Genomic DNA, 20,668 nt, shown 5'->3' with positions numbered 1-20,668 from the left:
AGACCCTATAATATTTCAGAGGCCACCTGGATCCAGGCTGCTTTCATTCTGTGGTAGAGGAAGTGGGAATTCTTCTAGTTTCTCATTAAGTTCATATGACAGAGTTAACATACTGAGTATATCCTTTGATAAAGAAGTGAATAATAATATATTATATACATTATATATATGCATATACATATATCTTGAAGAGATGGCTTATTGATTAAGAGCATGTGCTGTTCCTATAGGGGATCATGGTTCAGTTCCCAGCACCCACATGGCAACAACTGTGCTTGACATCAGTTCCAGGGGCTCCTGTGCCCTCTTCTGGCCTCTTCAGGCACCAGACATACAGTACACACATACATGCATGCCAGTAAAACACTCATACACATAAAAATAAATATTTAAAAAAAAGACTTTTGCTCTACAGGAGTGTCATGACTTCCTTTCAAATGTCACAAGGCATTATTTCATGTGTGAGCAAAAACATGTGCTTATATATGATTTAAATGCAAGACATGTTTATTTTACCTGCTGGTATACTGCGTAGAACTTGCCGGTTAGAATGTACATTCTATAGTCCCTAAAAGTTTTATAAGAAGTTTACTTTTAGGCTGCATTATTTTCAGTTATTAAAATAAAATCCAATTTGTCCAAATGAAACTTTAAGCATGCTCTAAGAGAGATCTTTACAATATTGAAAGAAAACATTCTGAACCTTATTAATAATTTCAACCAAGTATGTCATATCAATTTATAATTTTAAAGTATATGAGATATATTACTTCAACTTCAATAATTCTCTTATCAAAATATTGGCTATTTTTATAAGTACAAGGTGATTTCACGTAGACAAATTACTTAGCTCTAGGTGTATTATTATTTTTTATTATATTTATTAACTTGAGTATTTCTTATTTACACTTCGATTGTTATTCCCCTTTCCAGTTTCCAGGCCAACATCCCCCTAACCCCTCTGCCTCCCCTTCTATATGGGCTTCCCCTCCCCATGCTCCCCCCATTACCACCCTCCCCCCAAAAATCACGTTCACTGGGGGTTCAGTCTTGGCAGGATTACCACATGAGCGATGAATGATATTTTCAAATAAGAAACACCATCCTTGAATTCATCAATATGGCTTCAGAGTCACATTGTGTTCATCTTGTAATATGCAATTGGTTGTTCATATCCCTTACCACAAGGCTAAGTGTCAACAATAGTTCAGACTGATACTGCAGCTAACCAGAAGGTAAGAAAGCAGTCCAAGCTGCCGCTGCAGAGGGCCCCTGGGCAGCACCCCACGAGCGAACCTGAGCCTCGGGACCACAGGTAAGACCAAACTTTCTGCTGCAAGAAAGCTGCCTGGTGAGCTTGGGACACGGAAGCAGAATTTCTCTAGGAGGCACGGTCTGTGTTTACCGGAAGTCCCACACCCGCGGATCCCGGCCCGCAGCAGCTCTCTGCTCCCAGACCCGGTGAGAGAGAGACCCAACCGCCTGGTCAGGTGGGCACTCCTGAGGCTGCAGAGCGGAAGAGACCACCAACACTGCTCACCCCTGCCCACATCCCTGGCCCAAGAGGAAACTGTATAAGGCCTCTGGGCTCCCGTGGGGGAGGGCCCAGGAGCGGCAGGACTTCTGCGCCTGAGACACCGCCGCCGGAACCTGAAAGAAACAGACCGGATAAACAGTTCTCTGCACCCAAATCCCGTGGGAGGGAGAGCTAAACCTTCAGAGAGGCAGACAAGCCTGGGAAACCAGAAGAGACTGCTCCCTGCACACACATCTCGGACGCCAGAGGAAAAAGCCAAAGACCATCTGGAACCCTGGTGCACTGAAGCTCCCGGAAGGGGCGGCACAGGTCTTCCTGGTTGCTGCCGCTGCAGAGAGCCCCTGGACAGCACCCCACGAGCGAACCTGAGCCTCGGGACCACAGGTAAGACCAAATTTTCTGCTGCAAGAAAGCTGCCTGGTGAACTCAAGACACAGGCCCACAAGAACAGCTGAAGACCTGTAGAGAGGAAAAACTACACGCCGGAAAGCAGAACACACTGTCCCCATAACTGACTGAAAGAGAGGAAAACAGGTCTACAGCACTCCTGACACACAGGCTTATAGGTCAGTCTAGCCACTGTCAGAAATAGCAGAACAAAGTAACACTAGAGATAATCTGATGGCGAGAGGCAAGCGCAGGAACCCAAGCAACAGAAACCAAGACTGCATGCCATCATCGGAGCCCAATTCTCCAATCAAAACAAACATGGAATATCCAAACACACCAGAAAAGCAAGATCTAGTTTCAAAATCATATTTGATCATGATGCTGGAGGACTTCAAGAAAGACATGAACACACTTAGGGAAACACAGGAAATCATTAATAAACAAGTAGAGGCCTACAGAGAGGAATGGCAAAAATCCCTGAAAGAATTCCAGGAAAACACAATCAAACAGATGAAGGAATTAAAAATGGAAATAGAAGCAATCAAGAAAGAACACATGGAAACAACCCTGGATATAGAAAACCAAAAGAAGAGACAAGGAGCTGTAGATACAAGCTTCACCAACAGAATACAAGAGATGGAAGAGAGAATCTCAGGAGCGGAAGACTCCATAGAAATCATTGACTCAACTGTCAAAGATAATGTAAAGCGGAAAAAGCTACTGGTCCAAAACATACAGGAAATCCAGGACTCAATGAGAAGATCAAACCTAAGGATAATAGGTATAGAAGAGAGTGAAGACTCCCAGCTCAAAGGACCAGTAAATATCTTCAACAAAATCATAGAAGAAAACTTCCCTAACCTAAAAAAAGAGATACCCATAGGCATACAAGAAGCCTACAGAACTCCAAATAGATTGGACCAGAAAAGAAACACCTCCCGTCACATAATTGTCAAAACACCAAACGCACAAAATAAAGAAAGAATATTAAAAGCAGTAAGGGAAAAAGGTCAAGTAACATATAAAGGGAGACCTATCAGAATCACACCAGACTTCTCGCCAGAAACTATGAAGGCCAGAAGATCCTGGACTGATGTCATACAGACCCTAATAGAACACAAATGCCAGCCCAGGTTACTGTATCCAGCAAAACTCTCAATTAACATTGATGGAGAAACCAAGATATTCCATGACAAAACCAAATTTACACAATATCTTTCTACAAATCCAGCACTACAAAGGATAATAAATGGTAAAGCCCACCATAAGGAGGCAAGCTATACCCTAGAAGAAGCAAGAAACTAATCGTCTTGGCAACAAAACAAAGAGAATGAAAGCACACAAACATAACCTCACATCCAAATATGAATATAAAGGGAAACAATAATCACTATTCCTTAATATCTCTCAATATCAATGGCCTCAACTCCCCAATAAAAAGACATAGATTAACAAACTGGATACGCAACGAGGACCCTGCATTCTGCTGCCTACAGGAAACACACCTCAGAGACAAAGACAGACACTACCTCAGAGTGAAAGGCTGGAAAACAACTTTCCAAGCAAATGGTCAGAAGAAGCAAGCTGGAGTAGCCATTCTAATATCAAATAAAATCAATTTCCAACTAAAAGTCATCAAAAAAGATAAGGAAGGACACTTCATATTCATCAAAGGAAAAATCCACCAAGATGAACTCTCAATCCTAAATATCTATGCCCCAAATACAAGGGCACCTACATACGTAAAAGAAACCTTACTAAAGCTCAAAACACACATTGCACCTCACACAATAATAGTGGGAGATTTCAACACCCCACTCTCATCAATGGACAGATCATGGAAACAGAAATTAAACAGTGATGTCGACAGACTAAGAGAAGTCATGAGCCAAATGGACTTAACGGATATTTATAGAACATTCTATCCTAAAGCAAAAGGATATACCTTCTTCTCAGCTCCTCATGGTACTTTCTCCAAAATTGACCATATAATTGGTCAAAAAACGGGCCTCAACAGGTACAGAAAGATAGAAATAATCCCATGCGTGCTATCGGACCACCACGGCCTAAAACTGGTCTTCAATAACAATAAGGGAAGAATGCCCACATATACGTGGAAATTGAACAATGCTCTACTCAATGATAACCTGGTCAAGGAAGAAATAAAGAAAGAAATTAAAAACTTCTTAGAATTTAATGAAAATGAAGATACAACATACTCAAACTTATGGGACACAATGAAAGCTGTGCTAAGAGGAAAACTCATAGCGCTGAGTGCCTGCAGAAAGAAACAGGAAAGAGCATATGTCAGCAGCTTGACAGCACACCTAAAAGCTCTAGAACAAAAAGAAGCAAATACACCCAGGAGGAGTAGAAGGCAGGAAATAATCAAACTCAGAGCTGAAATCAACCAAGTAGAAACAAAAAGGACCATAGAAAGAATCAACAGGACCAAAAGTTGGTTCTTTGAGAAAATCAACAAGATAGATAAACCCTTAGCCAGACTAACGAGAGGACACAGAGAGTGCGTCCAAATTAACAAAATCAGAAATGAAAAGGGAGACATAACTACAGATTCAGAGGAAATTCAAAAAATCATCAGATCTTACTATAAAAACCTATATTCAACAAAATTTGAAAATCTTCAGGAAATGGACTATTTCCTAGACAGATACCAGGTATCAAAGTTAAATCAGGAACAGATAAACCAGTTAAACAACCCCATAACTCCTAAGGAAATAGAAGCAGTCATTAAAGGTCTCCCAACCAAAAAGAGCCCAGGTCCAGATGGGTTTAGTGCAGAATTCTATCAAACCTTCATAGAAGACCTCATACCAATATTATCCAAACTATTCCACAAAATTGAAACAGATGGAGCCCTACCGAATTCCTTCTACGAATCTACAATTACTCTTATACCTAAACCACACAAAGACACAACAAAGAAAGAGAACTTCAGACCAATTTCCCTTATGAATATCGACGCAAAAATACTCAATAAAATTCTGGCAAACCGAATTCAAGAGCACATCAAAACAATCATCCACCATGATCAAGTAGGCTTCATCCCAGGCATGCAGGGATGGTTTAATATACGGAAAACCATCAACGTGATCCATTATATAAACAAACTGAAAGAACAGAACCACATGATCATTTCATTAGATGCTGAGAAAGCATTTGACAAAATTCAACACCCCTTCATGATAAAAGTCCTGGAAAGAATAGGAATTCAAGGCCCATACCTAAACATAGTAAAAGCCATATACAGCAAACCAGTTGCTAACATTAAACTAAATGGAGAGAAACTTGAAGCAATCCCACTAAAATCAGGGACTAGACAAGGCTGCCCACTCTCTCCCTACTTATTCAATATAGTTCTTGAAGTTCTAGCCAGAGCAATCAGACAACAAAAGGAGATCAAAGGGATACAGATCGGAAAAGAAGAGGTCAAAATATAACTATTTGCAGATGATATGATAGTATATTTAAGTGATCCCAAAAGTTCCACCAGAGAACTACTAAAGCTGATAAACAACTTCAGCAAAGTGGCTGGGTATAAAATTAACTCAAATAAATCAGTTGCCTTCCTCTATACAAAAGAGAAACAAGCCGAGAAAGAAATTAGGGAAACGACACCCTTCATAATAGACCCAAATAATATAAAGTACCTCGGTGTGACTTTAACCAAGCAAGTAAAAGATCTGTACAATAAGAACTTCAAGTCACTGAAGAAAGAAATTGAAGAAGACCTCAGAAGATGGAAAGATCTCCCATGCTCATGGATTGGCAGGATTAATATAGTAAAAATGGCCATTTTACCAAAAGCAATCTACAGATTCAATGCAATCCCCATCAAAATACCAATCCAATTCTTCAAAGAGTTAGACAGAACAATTTGCAAATTCATCTGGAATAACAAAAAACCCAGGATAGCTAAAGCTATCCTCAACAATAAAAGGACTTCAGGGGGAATCACTATCCCTGAACTCAAGCAGTATTACAGAGCAATAGTGATAAAAACTGCATGGTATTGGTACAGAGACAGACAGATAGACCAATGGAATAGAATTGAAGACCCAGAAATGAACCCACACACCTATGGTCACTTGATTTTTGACAAAGGAGCCAAAACCATCCAATGGAAAAAAGATAGCATTTTCAGCAAATGGTGCTGGTTCAACTGGAGGGCAACATGTAGAAGAATGCAGATCGATCCATGCTTATCACCCTGTACAAAGCTTAAGTCGAAGTGGATCAAGGACCTCCACATCAAACCAGACACACTCAAACTAATAGAAGAAAAACTAGGGAAGCATCTGGAACACATGGGCACTGGAAAAAATTTCCTGAACAAAACACCAATGGCTTATGCTCTAAGATCAAGAATTGACAAATGGGATCTCATAAAACTGCAAAGCTTCTGTAAGGCAAAGGACACTGTGGTTAGGACAAAACGGCAACCAACAGATGGGGAAAAGATCTTTACCAACCCTACAACAGATAGAGGCCTTATATCCAAAACATACAAAGAACTCAAGAAGTTAGACCGCAGGGAAACAAATAACCCTATTAAAAAATGGGGTTCAGAGCTAAACAAAGAATTCACAGCTGAGGAATGCCGAATGGCTGAGAAACACCTAAAGAAATGTTCAACATCTTTAGTCATAAGGGAAATGCAAATCAAAACAACCCTGAGATTTCACCTCACACCAGTGCGATTGGCTAAGATCAAAAACTCAGGTGACAGCAGATGCTGGCGAGTTTGTGGAGAAAGAGGAACACTCCTCCATTGTTGGTGGGATTGCAGACTGGTAAAACCATTCTGGAAATCAGTCTGGAGGTTCCTCAGAAAATTGGACATTGAACTGCCTGAGGATCCAGCTATACCTCTCTTGGGCATATACCCAAAAGATGCCTCAACATATAAAAGAGACACGTGCTCCACTATGTTCATCGCAGCCTTATTTATAATAGCCAGAAAATGGAAAGAACCCAGATGCCCTTCAACAGAGGAATGGATACAGAAAATGTGGTACATCTACACAATGGAATACTACTCAGCTATCAAAAACAACGAGTTTATGAAATTCGTAGGCAAATGGTTGGAACTGGAAAATATCATCCTGAGTGAACTAACCCAATCACAGAAAGACATACATGGTATGCACTCATTGATAAGTGGCTATTAGCCCAAATGCTTGAATTACCCTAGATCCCTTGAACAAACGAAACTCAAACAGATGATCAAAATGTGAATGCTTCACTCCTTCTTTAAATGAGGAAAAAGAATACCCTTGGCAGGGAAGGGAGAGGCAAAGATTAAAACAGAGACTGAAGGAACACCCATTCAGAGCCTGTCCCACATTTGGCCCATACATATACAGCCACCCAATTGGACTAGATGGATGAAGCAAAGAAGTGCAGACCGACAGGAGCCGGATGTAGATCGCTCCTGAGAGACACAGCCAGAATACAGCAAATACAGAGGCGAATGCCAGCAGCAAACCACTGAACCGAGAATAGGTCCCCTATTGAAGGAATCAGAGAAAGAACTGGAAGAGCTTAAAGGGGCTCGAGACCCCAAAAGTACAACAATGCCAAGCAACCAGAGCTTCCAGGGACTAAGCCACTACCTAAAGACTATACATGGACTGACCCTGGACTCTGACCCCATAGGTAGCAATGAATATCCTAGTAAGAGCACCAGTGGAAGGGGAAGCCCTGGGTCCTGCTAAGACTGAACCCCCAGTGAACTAGTCTATGGGGGGAGGGCGGCAATGGTGGGAGGGTTGGGAGGGGAACACCCATAAGGAAGGGGAGGGGGGAGGGGGATGTTTGCCCGGAAACCGGGAAAGGGAATAACACTCGAAATGTATATAAGAAATACTCAAGTTAATAAAAAAAAAAAAAAAAAAAAAAAAAAAAGAAAGCAGTCCAAGAAGAAAACCCTCGGGGTTGGGGATTTAGCTCAGTGGTAGAGCGCTTGCCTAGCAAGCGCAAGACCCTGGGTTCGGTCCCCAGCTCCAAAAAAAAAAAAAAAAGGAAAAGAAAACCCTCAAAACTTGTGTACAGAGAATTTTAATAACTGACTCTATCTTCAGTTCATGTTAAACTACAAAATGGAAGATAATAGCCCTACGTATGGGAGATGGTAAAGCATTTTTAAACATTCATGTCATGATTTTTAGACTCAGATTTAGGTGAAACCAGATAAAAGATGGCTACATGTTTATTCTACAGGACACATTACACATAAAGTAATATGTTATTTAATGATCAGAGTTCATGAGATATATATCAACAACAGCAGGTCATGAGACATAAACACTGCACAAAGGGTAATCGATGAAAGCAAGCTTTGATTGACAGATGGCAGCAATAGTTTATTTTAAATACAGTGAATTAAAAGGTAATATTTGCAATAGTTGTGGATATACTTTGGGGAAACCAGAATGTAAAAATGTGACAAATTCAAGCAAAGCAGGAGTTTGATAGTCCCTACCATCGACAGTAAACTGTATTTTCTCTGAAGTCAGATGTGGATCTGCATGTGGCCTTTGCTGAGAACGACATGGTCAAGTCATATTAACATCTGTTAAAAGACAGAATTGGCTCAAGTGTGAGTTGAGAAGTTTCTAGAGTGCAGTTGATAAATAGCCCCAGTCTTGGTTTAATTATAAGAGCCAATTATTAAGCATAGTCCTTCGGCTTAGAGAATTGTTCCCTAACAACTATGGTCGGTATTAAGACTTCCCTTTCTCAGCTAAAATCGAGTAAGAATAATAGTCTCGTTAATTTGCAATAATTGATACTTTGAATGATACTTTGAATTTGGGGATTCTCATTCTAACCACGTTAGATATAAGAATAGCTCATTAGACCTGAGGCTACAAAAGCTGAACAGTTAAATTAAGAATTGAATACTACTTCATTTGGGAAACAATTTTATTACAAATTCTATCTCACTCAATATTGTCATATAGTGGAGCCTTAACATTACAGGGCAAATGGATGACTGTTAATATTGTTTCTGCTATACTAAATTTCTTCAGGACCTTGAAACTTTGTTGAATCATTCATGGTTCACCAAGCACGTTCCAGTTCATAAAGTACATGAACTCAAAGCACACAGGGACCTGTCACGCTTCACAAAGTCTTCTATTGTCAGTACCTAGAACATCAATGGCCCTGGGTGAGTATGTATTATATGTATGGGTGGGTGGCTCTGTCATGCACATTTCCTTCAGATTCTCCTACACTTGTGTAAAGGTGACCTGGAAAGTTTTTTTTCTTTTAAATATTAATGGTCATATTGTCTCCAAGTTATATAAAAGTTCAGTGTAATTCCAGTCTTTTTCAGGACCCAGTGAGCATTCTTGAGCCTTAGGAAAGCCGTCATCTTTTTGCATATTCTTGTAGTGTTATTCTGACAGGTATGGAATGGATTGTAAGAAATGTTTGCGAAATAAATTTCCATGTGTCCTTTACATATATTTCCTTCAATTTCTAAGTCAAAAGCAGCTGAGATTAACTTCTTTGTCTTTTCTTCTTTTTTTCCTTCCTTCCTTTCCTTCTTTCTTTCCTTCTTTCTTCCTTTATTTCTTCCTTTCTTTCTTCTCCTGTCTCTTTACCAGTGAGAGCATAGAAAAGAGCTGTGGAATGTTTAAACCATGAATCCAGCTTAAAGACTCGGAAATCTTAATTTTTTTTAATTAGCATCACTTTTATTTTCTTCACTGTGTATCAGAAAGGACACCAACTCTGTTATCTGCTATTCTTACAGAGAAATTAGTTCACAAAGTTCCTGCAAGGGACAAACACTTTCATGCCACATGACCTTGCACACTTGGCCAGTCAATGATACCAATGCACTAACGACTCCACAGGAAATCTGAATTAAGGCTCACAGGCTGTATCACAAGCCTTGGGACTCTTTATGATCAACTTCACCATGACTGTGTGTATTCTCAAAATAACTGTTTTGTTTTCTCAGGTTAAGAAGATTTTCTCAGTGGTAATTGTAATTGATGATGGTGGTGAGGCATCTTATAAGGAATGGGAATAAAGTATTTTGTGGAACACAATCTCATCACTTTGTACTTGTTACTGGCATGGGTTTCTTACACAAACATGCCATTATGTTTTGCTGGCACATTTGCTACCACCATTTTATAGTGGAAAAATGTGAAATTAAATAACTTTCTTTGAGAAACTGCAGAAATTGGTAGAAATGATATCTGAGCTCAATTGGACTTAGAGGATTATGTCATTCAAATCATTTCCCCAATCATCTAAGTTTCTTTTTTTCCTTTTTTGTAAGATATTTATTTATTAATCTTTCCATTTTTATTGGGTATTTTCTTTATCTACATTTCAAACAGTATCCCCTTCCTGTTTTCCCTTCCAGAAACCCCCTATCCCATCTCCCCACCCCTTCCTCCCTGAGTGTGCTCCCACACACACTGACTCCCTCCAGCCTCCTAAAAAGAGGAGTGTGTTTAGAGAAGGGGATATGTCTGGGGAAGTGCAACATAGGGTCTTCCCTGTTTGATGACTACTGAAAATAGGTACCCAGCTAGGTGCAGTTGGGACAGAAGTGACTAGTCAGACAGAGTGGTTTTATTTGTTTCTCCATTTTTACAGAAGTGTTTACTGGAGTTCACAATTCCATGGGAATAAGATTCCATCATGGCTGACAGACAGGGCAGCAGGTAGCAAGCAATGATGTAATAAATTGAGCATTTCCTTATGGACATGGGAGGTAACAAATAAATATAATTAACCTCATATCACATCGACAAGGAAATGACCAGCATGCAAAGTCAAAAATAAATGGTAGAAGACAATTCAGCAATGTTTTGCCATAGTTATATAGATAACGCTGAAAAGCAAGTGTTTGAGTGATTAGCTTAAACTAGCATTGCACTGGTCACTGAATAAGCTTCTTAATAAGAGAAAACTATTAAGATTCTGTTAGACTGTTGCCTCATCAAAAAGATGATATCAATCTTTTATAGGCATTTTGAAGATTAGATAATTTGGATTAGAAGACAATAGATACAGTGGCTATGGAATTGGCTTGATTGACATAGTGCTTGCATCACAAGAATGCAACCTGACTTTGAATCTCAGCAGCACACAAAAAATTCCAACAGTGGAAGCATGTGTATTATGGTGATTTCAATATAAACTTCTCTATTGTAGTTTAAATATAAATGCCCCCCATAGATTCAAATATTTGACTGCTTGCCTCATAGGGAATGGGACTATTAAAATGTGTGGCCTTATTGAAATAGATGTGGCCTAATATGTCACTTTGGAGGTAGGCTTTGAGGTTTCATATCCCTAAGTTATGGCCAATATGATATGCAATCCCCTTCTGCTGCCTGCAGACCAAGACACAGAGCTCTCAGCTCCTTCCTCAGCACCATGTCTCCCTGCAGGCTGCTGACAATGGACTAAACCTTTGCCCCAATTAAATAAGAATTGACATAGGCATCGTGTCTCCTCACAGCAATAGAACTTTGACTAAGACAGAAGTTTGTACTAGGTAGTGGGACGTTTCTGTGAGCGCCTGACCATGCTGCCTATTGGTGAAATGTGAACTTTGGATTAAGAAAGCACTAGAATGCTTTAAGCAGAGCATAATGAGTCATACCAGTAGAAGCACAGAAGGCAGTGGTACTGAGAGCAATACGATTTGTGACAACCTGACCCTAGAGGTTTCAGAGGAGAAGAATATTAGTAAATGGCCTAGAGACCATTTCTGTGATATTTTGGTAAAGAGTGCGACTGCTGTCTGCCCTTGTCTTAAAAGTCTACCTGAGACTAAATCGGAGAGTTTTGGATTCAGGACTTTGGCAGAGGAGATTTCAATATAGCCACATGACCCTCTGTCAGGAGGAATTAGTGGCCATTTTTATGCAGATGTGTATTGAAATGAACAAGTGAGGCAAGGAAAACTACAAAATGTACAGTTTGTGGAGAAAAATGAGCCCTAAGAAGTACCATGGAGCTAAGTCTATTGCTTAAGAAGATAAAAGACTTAATGAAAAGGCTGGTGCCAAATGGAATAAAGGGTGTTGTTATGGTCATAATGTCTCTTCATAGAAATAAGACTTTGACTAAAAAATGTGTGTAGTCCTAACACTGGGGATATCAGAGAGAGGAGCATCTCTAGAGCTTACTATTTGATCAATCTTACCTAAATACTGAGTTTCAGGTTTAGTGAATGATGCTATCTAAATTAATTAATTAATTAAATGTGAACTGGCCTAGACAGAATAAGTGAAGACATCTTTTTAAGATATGAAATTTATATGAGATAAAGGTATGAGATTATTTGACTCCTGCAAGGTTATCTAGAATTCTTTAGTGAGGCACTGGTTGGAGCACAGAGCACATGTGAAGCAAGCACATCATGGTACCTTGAGACTCCAGTATATACACTGGTTGCCAAGTTGCCTGGGAGCTAAGAGTTTCAAACAGGAAAGCACTAGTGAAGAAAGAAAAGTAGATTTAGAAACCCGTGTCGTGATGTCTGCTACCAAACACCTAAAATCTACAGTGACCTAAGAGGAATTCAGGGAATATAAGAGGCTGTGAGTAAAGTGTTCCCACCATGAAAACAGGTTGGGAAAGTATTTGAGTCAAGACCAGCTTGAGTCTGAAGTACTCACCCCAGAGTTCCTTCACAAGAGACCCTCGAGCCATACCATATTCGTGAGAGGGAACTGGAGCTCTGCCCAGTAAATAGTTATAGGCCACCCTATAAAGTAAATATACTGATTTTTGATTTGTTAGAGCATTAAGCTCTAGAAAATGCTTAGGAAAACTATCACAGTAGCCTGAATACAACTTAAATTATTATCCATTCAGTAAAGCCGAAATAAATAAATCATAGCCAGGGCAAACAACAGTCAGAAGAGGCACAAAAAGACAGGGAAGAAAAAGGAAATTAGTGATGTATCACTTAAACCATGAGCAGAGAAAGAAATAGAAGATACAAAAATTACCAAATTGAATGATCTAAATAAAAATATACAAGGTATCAAACTGTAGGGATGAACATTAAAAGGTGGTAGTACAAAACCAGAGATGGCAAAAAAGAATATTAAATAAAGTTAAGAAAAATGAGCAATACAAATTATTTGCAGAGTCTCAAAGATTACCTTATTTCACTAAGGTATCAGTTATCACTAAATAATCTCAGACTAATACATGATATAATTGAAGCTTTAAAAGCAGGTGTTGTAGACTGGGAAAATGTATTATGAATGATTTTTTCCAATTTTATAAATTAGAACTAGAATTTCTAACAGTTTATAAATTTACAGGTATATATGACTTAGAGTCTCAAATGAGATATATATGAAAGATAAAATCATACTGAGACACAGTTAACAATTTTAAAAGTTAATTATGGTTATAAAACCTTGCAAGTAGTCAGATATAGATGTTTTTCTTTTTTATTGGATATTTATTTACATTTCAAATGTTATCATCCCCTTTCTCAGTTTATCCTCTGCGAACCCTATTCCCATTCCCCTCCCCCCATTTCTAAGAAGGTGCTTCCCTAACCACCCACCCACCTACTCCTACCTCACTGCCCTGGAATTCCCCTACACTGGGGCATTGAGCCTTGAACCAAGGGTCTCCCCTCCCATTGATGCCAGATAAGGCCATCCTCTGCTACATGTGCAACTGGAGCCATGGATCCTTCCATGTGTACTTTTGGATGGTGGTTCAGTCCCTGGAAGCTCTGGGGGTCTGGTTGGTTGATATTGTTTTTCCTATGGGGTTGCAAACCCTTCAGCTCCTTCAGTCCTTTCCCTAACTCCACCATTGGGTTCCCTGTGCAATGGTTGCCTGTGTGCATCTGCATCTGTATTTGTCAGGCTCTAGCAATATCAGACTCCTGTCAGCAAGCACTTCTTGGCATCAGCAATAGTGACTAGGTTTGGTGGCTGCATATGGGATGGATCCCGGGGAGGGGTAGGAGAGTCTCTGGGTGACTTTCCTTCAGTCTCAGCTCCACACTTTGTCCCTGTATTTCCTTTAGACAGGAACAATTCTTGGTTAAAATTTTGGAGATGAGTGGGTGGCCCCATCCCTCAACAGGGGGTCTTGCCTAAACTCTGGATATGGTCTCTACAGGTTCTCCCTACCCTTCACTGGGTATTTCAGCTAATGTCACCCTTATTGGATCCCTTTTGCTTTCCTGACATCTAGGAGTTTCTGGTGGCTGCCCCCAATTCCGTATCCCACATTGCTACACACCTCTGTTCACTTTCCTGACCCTCTATATATCACCTGTGCCTCCTCCCATACATGATCCTGTCCCCCATTTCCCCTCCCCTCCTCTCTTCCTCCTAAGTCCCTCCCACCCTCTACCTCCTGTGATTATTTTGTTCCCCCTTCTAAGAAGGACTGAAGCTTCCACACATTGGTCTTCCTTCCTCTTGAGCTTCATATGGTCTGTGAGTTGAGTCTTGGTTATTCGAAGCTTTTTGCCTAATGTCCACTTATCGGTGAGTACATACCATGTGTGGTTTTTTTTGTGACTGTGTTACCTCACTCAGGATATTTTCTAGTTCCATGCATTTGTCTGGGAATTGCATGAAGTCATTGTTTTTAATTGCTGAGTAATAGTTCATTGTTTAAATGTACATTTTCTGTATCCATTCCTCTGTTGAGAGACATTGGGACATTTCCAGCTTCTGGCTATTATAAGTAAGGCTGCTATGAGCATAGTGGAACATGTATCCTTTTTATATGTTGGAGCATCTTTTTTCTATATGCCCAGGAATGGTATAGCTGGTCCTCAGATAGTAAGTACTATGTCCAATTTTCTGAGGAACCACCAGACTGATTTCTAGAGTGGTTGTACCAGCTTGCAGTACCAGGATCTAAAATACAGTCATATGACACTAAGTGAAGCAGATGCAAACGAAGAGATACATTTAAATTGTTGCAGGAAACTCTGAAGTGAAAATTTCCCACCTTGCTGTTAAGTGCAAAACTTACATTAAAAATGATTTCCTATGGAAAAGATTTAAGCCCTAAAATGGACAAAAACAGATTATAGAAGTATATCCAATAGAAAAGTCAAGAAGAAATAGGGAGTATTATATGTACAAATATATTGCAGCTGTAGGTGTCTAAAGAGTAAATGTATAGTTGACAGACCCAATAACAATAGCAACAACAGTAACAATATGATTTCCTCATTTCCTGACATGTAGTTATTACAGCTACAAGAGCTCAAGGGGCCATTCTAATTAACATGATAGTAAGTAGAATTGAGATGCACTGCATTATAACTGCTATAGTTCAAGGAGAAAGGGGGAGTTGGCTGTGCAAGGGATGAGTAGAAAAGCCACTACAGTCCTTTGTCTCTCCCTTTCAACACACAAACACATATACACAAAAACAAACTGTTTGTTTATTTGGAGAGGACAAATACTGATCTTCTTTTCAGAATACAAAATAAATAAATTTCATACAGAAATTTATGGTTTCCAGGTATCCTTCTCAGTGCTAGAGGGAACTGAGAAGGCTACATGTTGCCAGAGGAGACACTCAAAGAGGAGACATTCTGATGGGGCAGGTTGGACTACAGGTCAAGGAGATGGTTTTAGAGACAGATGGATTTTGACTAGACAGTAAAGGAAACAGCAACTAATGTACTTGATGAGAATAAATTAGTGGAATGCAAAAATGTCCCCCATGCAAACTAGCCTTCAGATCTTAAGGATTTGTTTTGAGCAAGTATGTAATATGTAAACAAACCCTTCACGCAAAAATAATGTGTATGACTGTGCAATGCTGTGTGAGGAAAGTCATGAAGCAATGTATGCACCAAACTGAACAATAAGAAGGCTGTTCTGAAATCTCTTTGTAGCATGGGAAGCATCACTTCTTCCCTTTTTTTCAACACACTTGATATAAGTATGCTGTTGCATCTCGGGTCTTCATTCCTTCATCTGGGAAAGAAATCTTTGCATTAGAAATCCCTTTAACAGGGGTTGGGGATTTAGCTCAGTGGTAGAGCGCTTGCCTAGGAAGCGCAAGGCCCTGGGTTCGGTCCCCAGCTCCGGAAAAAAAAGAACCAAAAAAAAAAAGAAATCCCTTTAACTCATCTTCCCTTTAATATTTGGTATAGTCTCTCCTCTTTCTTCAGAAAGAACATCCTACCTGTATACAAACTCAAGTGCTATGACTAAATTTTCCTTGACATTTAATGAAATGTTACATCTGCCCCTTCAATATAAAAAGTCATTATTCGCCATGGCCAAGGCCCGATAGCCAATAGAAACTGAGGTGACAAACAGGAAAGAAGACATTCATCTCTTTTATTCAGACCTCTCAATGGCCTCTAACCATGTATTTAAAGGTCCCTTTGCAAAGAAATCTGCCAGATGCTTCATATGATGCCGGCTTTCTAAAGAAGAGAGTGAGGCCACATTAAACACAGGACAACCCCTTTTAATTTGTTGAGACATAAATCAATACCAATAAGGATATTAGGAGAGAAACAAGTGTTTTTATAGACTGGAGAAAAGTAATAGTTGAAGAAATAACTTGAATGGACTGAAGATTATTGGCTCCTTGGAGACTTGTAAGTGAAGTACAAGTTCCCTGACTGCTCTTGTAGATCTTTTGTCTCCTAAGAGTGTCCTGGAACTCATTGAAAACCCCACTCATTTTTCTTCCATTTTGACAAAAAGCACTACTTTGACTTGATTACTTTTAGACACCTATATAAATATCTATGCTATTGTTTGCGTGTGAAAACTAAAGGTCTCAGATGGGCATCAAAAGGTCTTTTACTGACTGGTGATGACACTTGTTCATTCAAAAGAACAGCTAAGCTTTATGATCTATGGTGAACCATCCTCTAAAGCAGAATGCCTGACTTATGGTGGATCCCAGGTAGACTAGAATACTTCACTTTACACTGTGTCAACAGTAATTCACTTCCTTCTTTCTCATACTGGTTGAAATTTACCTTCATTGTCAGGTCTCTTTATCAGATTGCCCACTAGTGGAGGGCATGATACAATTTCATTTATAAAACTGCCCTCTGGAATTTTTCCTGATGAAAAGTCACTGTGGCCACTTCTCTCTGAGTTTGTATTGTAAGGTCAAGTTAACCTACAGTCTATTGTTAGTCTTAGTAGCTAGCAGGTCATCCTGAAGAGTAATGTAGTGTAGAAAGAAAGGGGATAAGGATAGAGAAATGGAGGGAGGAGGGCAGTACAGAGAGGCGAGAAGAGGTAGGGAGGGAGGGCGAGAAGAAACAGAGATCTGGAACTGAATGTGTTCATATAAGTGAAGTGTTTCAAACAGAGAGTAGAAAGCGTAAGGGGCGGTTGCTCTTTCTGAGCTGTAGGCAGAGATCAAAGACCAGAAGCCATGACAGCTCTGAGATGTCAGAGCATAAGCCACAAAGAATCTAGTTGAGAAGACATCAGAACTGGAGTCTTAGAAGAATGTCAAAGATTAAATCTGCTGCTACAAAGCTAGGAAAGGTAAGAAACAGACGTGAAGCAGCCAGCCAGGCCAGTCAGGGAAGAGAGATGTGAAGATCATTCGAATTCAATTTAGAGGAAGGGTTCTTGTTGGTAAGGAATCGTGTTAGTGAGCCAGGTGCCACAATTCTCTTGTTGTTTCACTTTCCATTGTGTGTGTGTGTGTGTGTGTGTATGTGTGTGTGTGTGTGTCTGTGTGTGTTGAATTTGTGTTGTGCTTACATGTAATACATGTATATTATATTTGCATGTGTGTTCATATACCTATTTGAAGATAGGTGTAGAGACCAAAGTTTGTCATGTTTGTTTTTCTTTATTATATTTCATTTTATTATACAATGCAGAATTTCTTATTGATCCCAGAACAGACTGATTAATTTTGCTTGGTACCTCCCATTTCTGCCTCCAAAGGACTTAGGTTGCAATTAGGCAATTATGCCTACCCTGTTTACTTTTTAATGTGGGTGCTGTGATGTAAACTCCAGTGCGCACATTTACATAACAGGCATATGACCCATCTTATCCACTGTGCTCTTTCTTCAGGCTCAGGAACTTAAATTCCTGGGTTAGAAGCAAGCTGGACATGCCCACATATACTGTCTGCTGGATGACAACATAGTGTGTGGAGGAATTGCTGTCAGGATTACTATATAGTCCCCAGTAACAAGATGTGTCCTTTTAATTCGTGACTCAGGTAACAATAGCTTGTGCTAAGTAGCTATTCTACATATGGGCAGACCCTGCTCAAAGTTGCTATCACACTGGCTAATGTATTATACCAAATCTGCAAATCTCCAGCAATCAGCACACTGATATATAGCGTGCCCACTCCAGAGAGTTGGGGTACTACATGGGGATATAAACAGGGTTTCCTGTCGCCACACTTTATGAGGAAATGTTGGTATCCATATATGTTCTCCTCACTCACAAGTGCTTCAGAATGCCCTTAAATGGTTCATGTTGAGGTATCTCTCCATGTTTGCTCATCTCGGGCTGTGCTCAGTCTTTACAGAAGAAATTCCAAAACTGTTTCCCCTAGGGCAGACTCTTGGATCCTTCATTGTTCACAATATATAATAAAAGAAATTGCTTCCTGTCTTTAGGCCTAGCAGACACTTCGGTAAGACTTGTCCCTGGGATTTAGTACCTTTATTTAGAAATCCTTCCTAATGTGCTTGTGATTTACAAGAGAGAAGTGCACAGCAGATAAGACTCCCCTTTTCTTTCTTCATCCACCTTTTATGTTCAGAAAGCCGATTTTTAAATTTTAGCTTTATTTTCTCCTAGGATAAATTTGTTCTGTGCAATCCTCAAGAGCATCCTTTATATAGACTCCCTGCCGGGTATACAACAGGTCTTTCAACAAGCCAAGAGGTGTCAGTCCTACAATAACTTTCCATGCAAACCCTTGTCCAGAGCATTGTCAGACTGTTCTTTATATAGCTGTGGCTAGAAATGCCTTGAGGGTCACAGGCCTGGTGTAGACAGGGGTGTGAGCCTACTTCAGTGTTAGGAAGGCCTCAATCATCAAGAGTTTTGCTCTCCAAACTCGGAGTATCTAAATTGCTGCATCATTATGCATGAAGAGTAAGAGTCTCTTGAGACTTCCTGGAACACAGGTGTATTTTCTAAGCTGTTTTGCTCTCTGTAAACTGAGGCGGCCTTTAAAGCCTCCTTTAAATGTGCCATGACATTTTCCTGGAAAACTATCAAGAAATGTCAACCATCACCTCATTTACTCCAGGAAGACTTCATCTTTCTTTTGTTGAATTTTAAGTTTTCTTTTATTATCTGTCTCTTCATCATCTACCTACCTACCTGTTTATCACATATTCATGTTGGAAATTTCCCAAAACAAGGCCCTTCTTTTACCAAAGAAGAATAAAGCCACAAAGTATTTGGCTTCTGCTACTGTGGATATAGGTCACATCTGACAGTTTTCTAAGATAACTGCAATCGTCCTCATTCTGCCATTAGGAAACAGAAGCCCAGAACAATTGAGCAACTTGTCCAAGGCCACATAGCTGTCAAAAGGCACAGGACAGGAAGACTGTGAACCCAGATTTTCTCCAAGTAAAGCCTCTTCTCATTTTTTGAACTGCCCCTTGCTGCTGGGAGCCTCCCATTTCCTTGAATCCAGTAGCAATTACATCTTGGGCAGACTTAAAGCAAGTTAACTGTGAATTGATTACAAAATGTAGATGCACACACACACACACACACACACACACACACACACACACACAAACACACAAAAACAAAACAAAACAAAAACAAAAAGCCCAAGTGGACTTGATAATTCTTCTAAAAAGTGAACCTGCTTGGTCAAAACTTTAAGTATATTAGGCAGTAAAATACTGTGTTCATTTTAATTCATATACATTTTGTTTCTGTTTTCAATGACTATGTCAAAATACACACAGAGATGATCTTCATAAAGTCCTGAAAACGGTGTGGAACAAGGATTAGTATTCCCTGTAAGTTCTGAGAGATGGTAAGAGCAAGTCAACTGGAAGCCAAAATCTGAAAAGAGGTCTTCCATAGAAGAGGAACTTGTGAAGAGGACTGAAAATGTGGACAAGAATAGGAAGAAGACCGTAAGCTGACACTCTACAAAACAAAATAAACAAGAAAAACCAAATTGACTAAAAACAACTTCGAAGGAGATCTTCTATTATTTTAGAGCAGTGTGGAATGAGAATAGCTCACCTTCCTTGAGTCTTCTTGTATGCAAATGATAGTGTGTTTAATGTATACTATTATTACTTCTCACAACTATAATAATTATTACCGTTTCATGGAATTGCTAAGAGATAAAATAATTGGCATCCCAAATAAGCTAGCTTCCTAAGCAGTATACAACAGGGCTGCAAACTTTGTGCCACCAACAGTACACATTCTTACTACCTCTCTGCATTTATTGCTTGAGTCCACCCACAGCTCAGTTGAGTCATTTGCTCAGAGGCTTGCAATGCTGTACTCAGTGTCTTTGTTGACCTATCTTCTTATTTATAGGCTCTGATGAGACAAGATGTCCACCCATTCCCTTGGTCATTCCTTCCTGCAGACTGCTATATGTCTTAGAGATTATGCAGTTTCCAGCTAGGTGGGCTTCCTCACTGTGACTATTTACCCTGCCAAAAATTCTGGAATAATCTCTACAGTAAATGTGGAAGGAAGACAGCATCTTATATATTACACAGTC

The 20,668-nt window shown here is 39.7% G+C and overlaps 1 long non-coding RNA gene across 4 annotated transcripts in view; it reads left to right on the top strand.

The window, feature by feature from the left end:
* The window catches only part of LOC103693082 (uncharacterized), a 50,081-nt gene extending 29,965 nt beyond the window's left edge, over positions 1-20,116 (top strand). For 2 of the 4 annotated variants that reach the window (XR_010057542.1, XR_010057541.1), the window contains exons 4-6: positions 8,983-9,122; positions 18,007-18,157; positions 19,887-20,116. This is a non-coding gene — a long non-coding RNA (uncharacterized LOC103693082). Of the gene's footprint in view, positions 1-8,982; positions 9,123-9,923; positions 10,015-18,006; positions 18,158-19,886 lie in introns of those variants that run through there. The other 2 variants (XR_001841155.3, XR_001841154.3) reach the window with 1 other exon arrangement.
* Positions 20,117-20,668: the final 552 nt, after the last annotated feature.

Source organism: Rattus norvegicus, chromosome 14, assembly GCF_036323735.1.
Source record: "Rattus norvegicus strain BN/NHsdMcwi chromosome 14, GRCr8, whole genome shotgun sequence".
NCBI lineage: Eukaryota > Metazoa > Chordata > Mammalia > Rodentia > Muridae > Rattus > Rattus norvegicus.
This window is presented reverse-complemented; position numbering and strand designations above follow the sequence as displayed.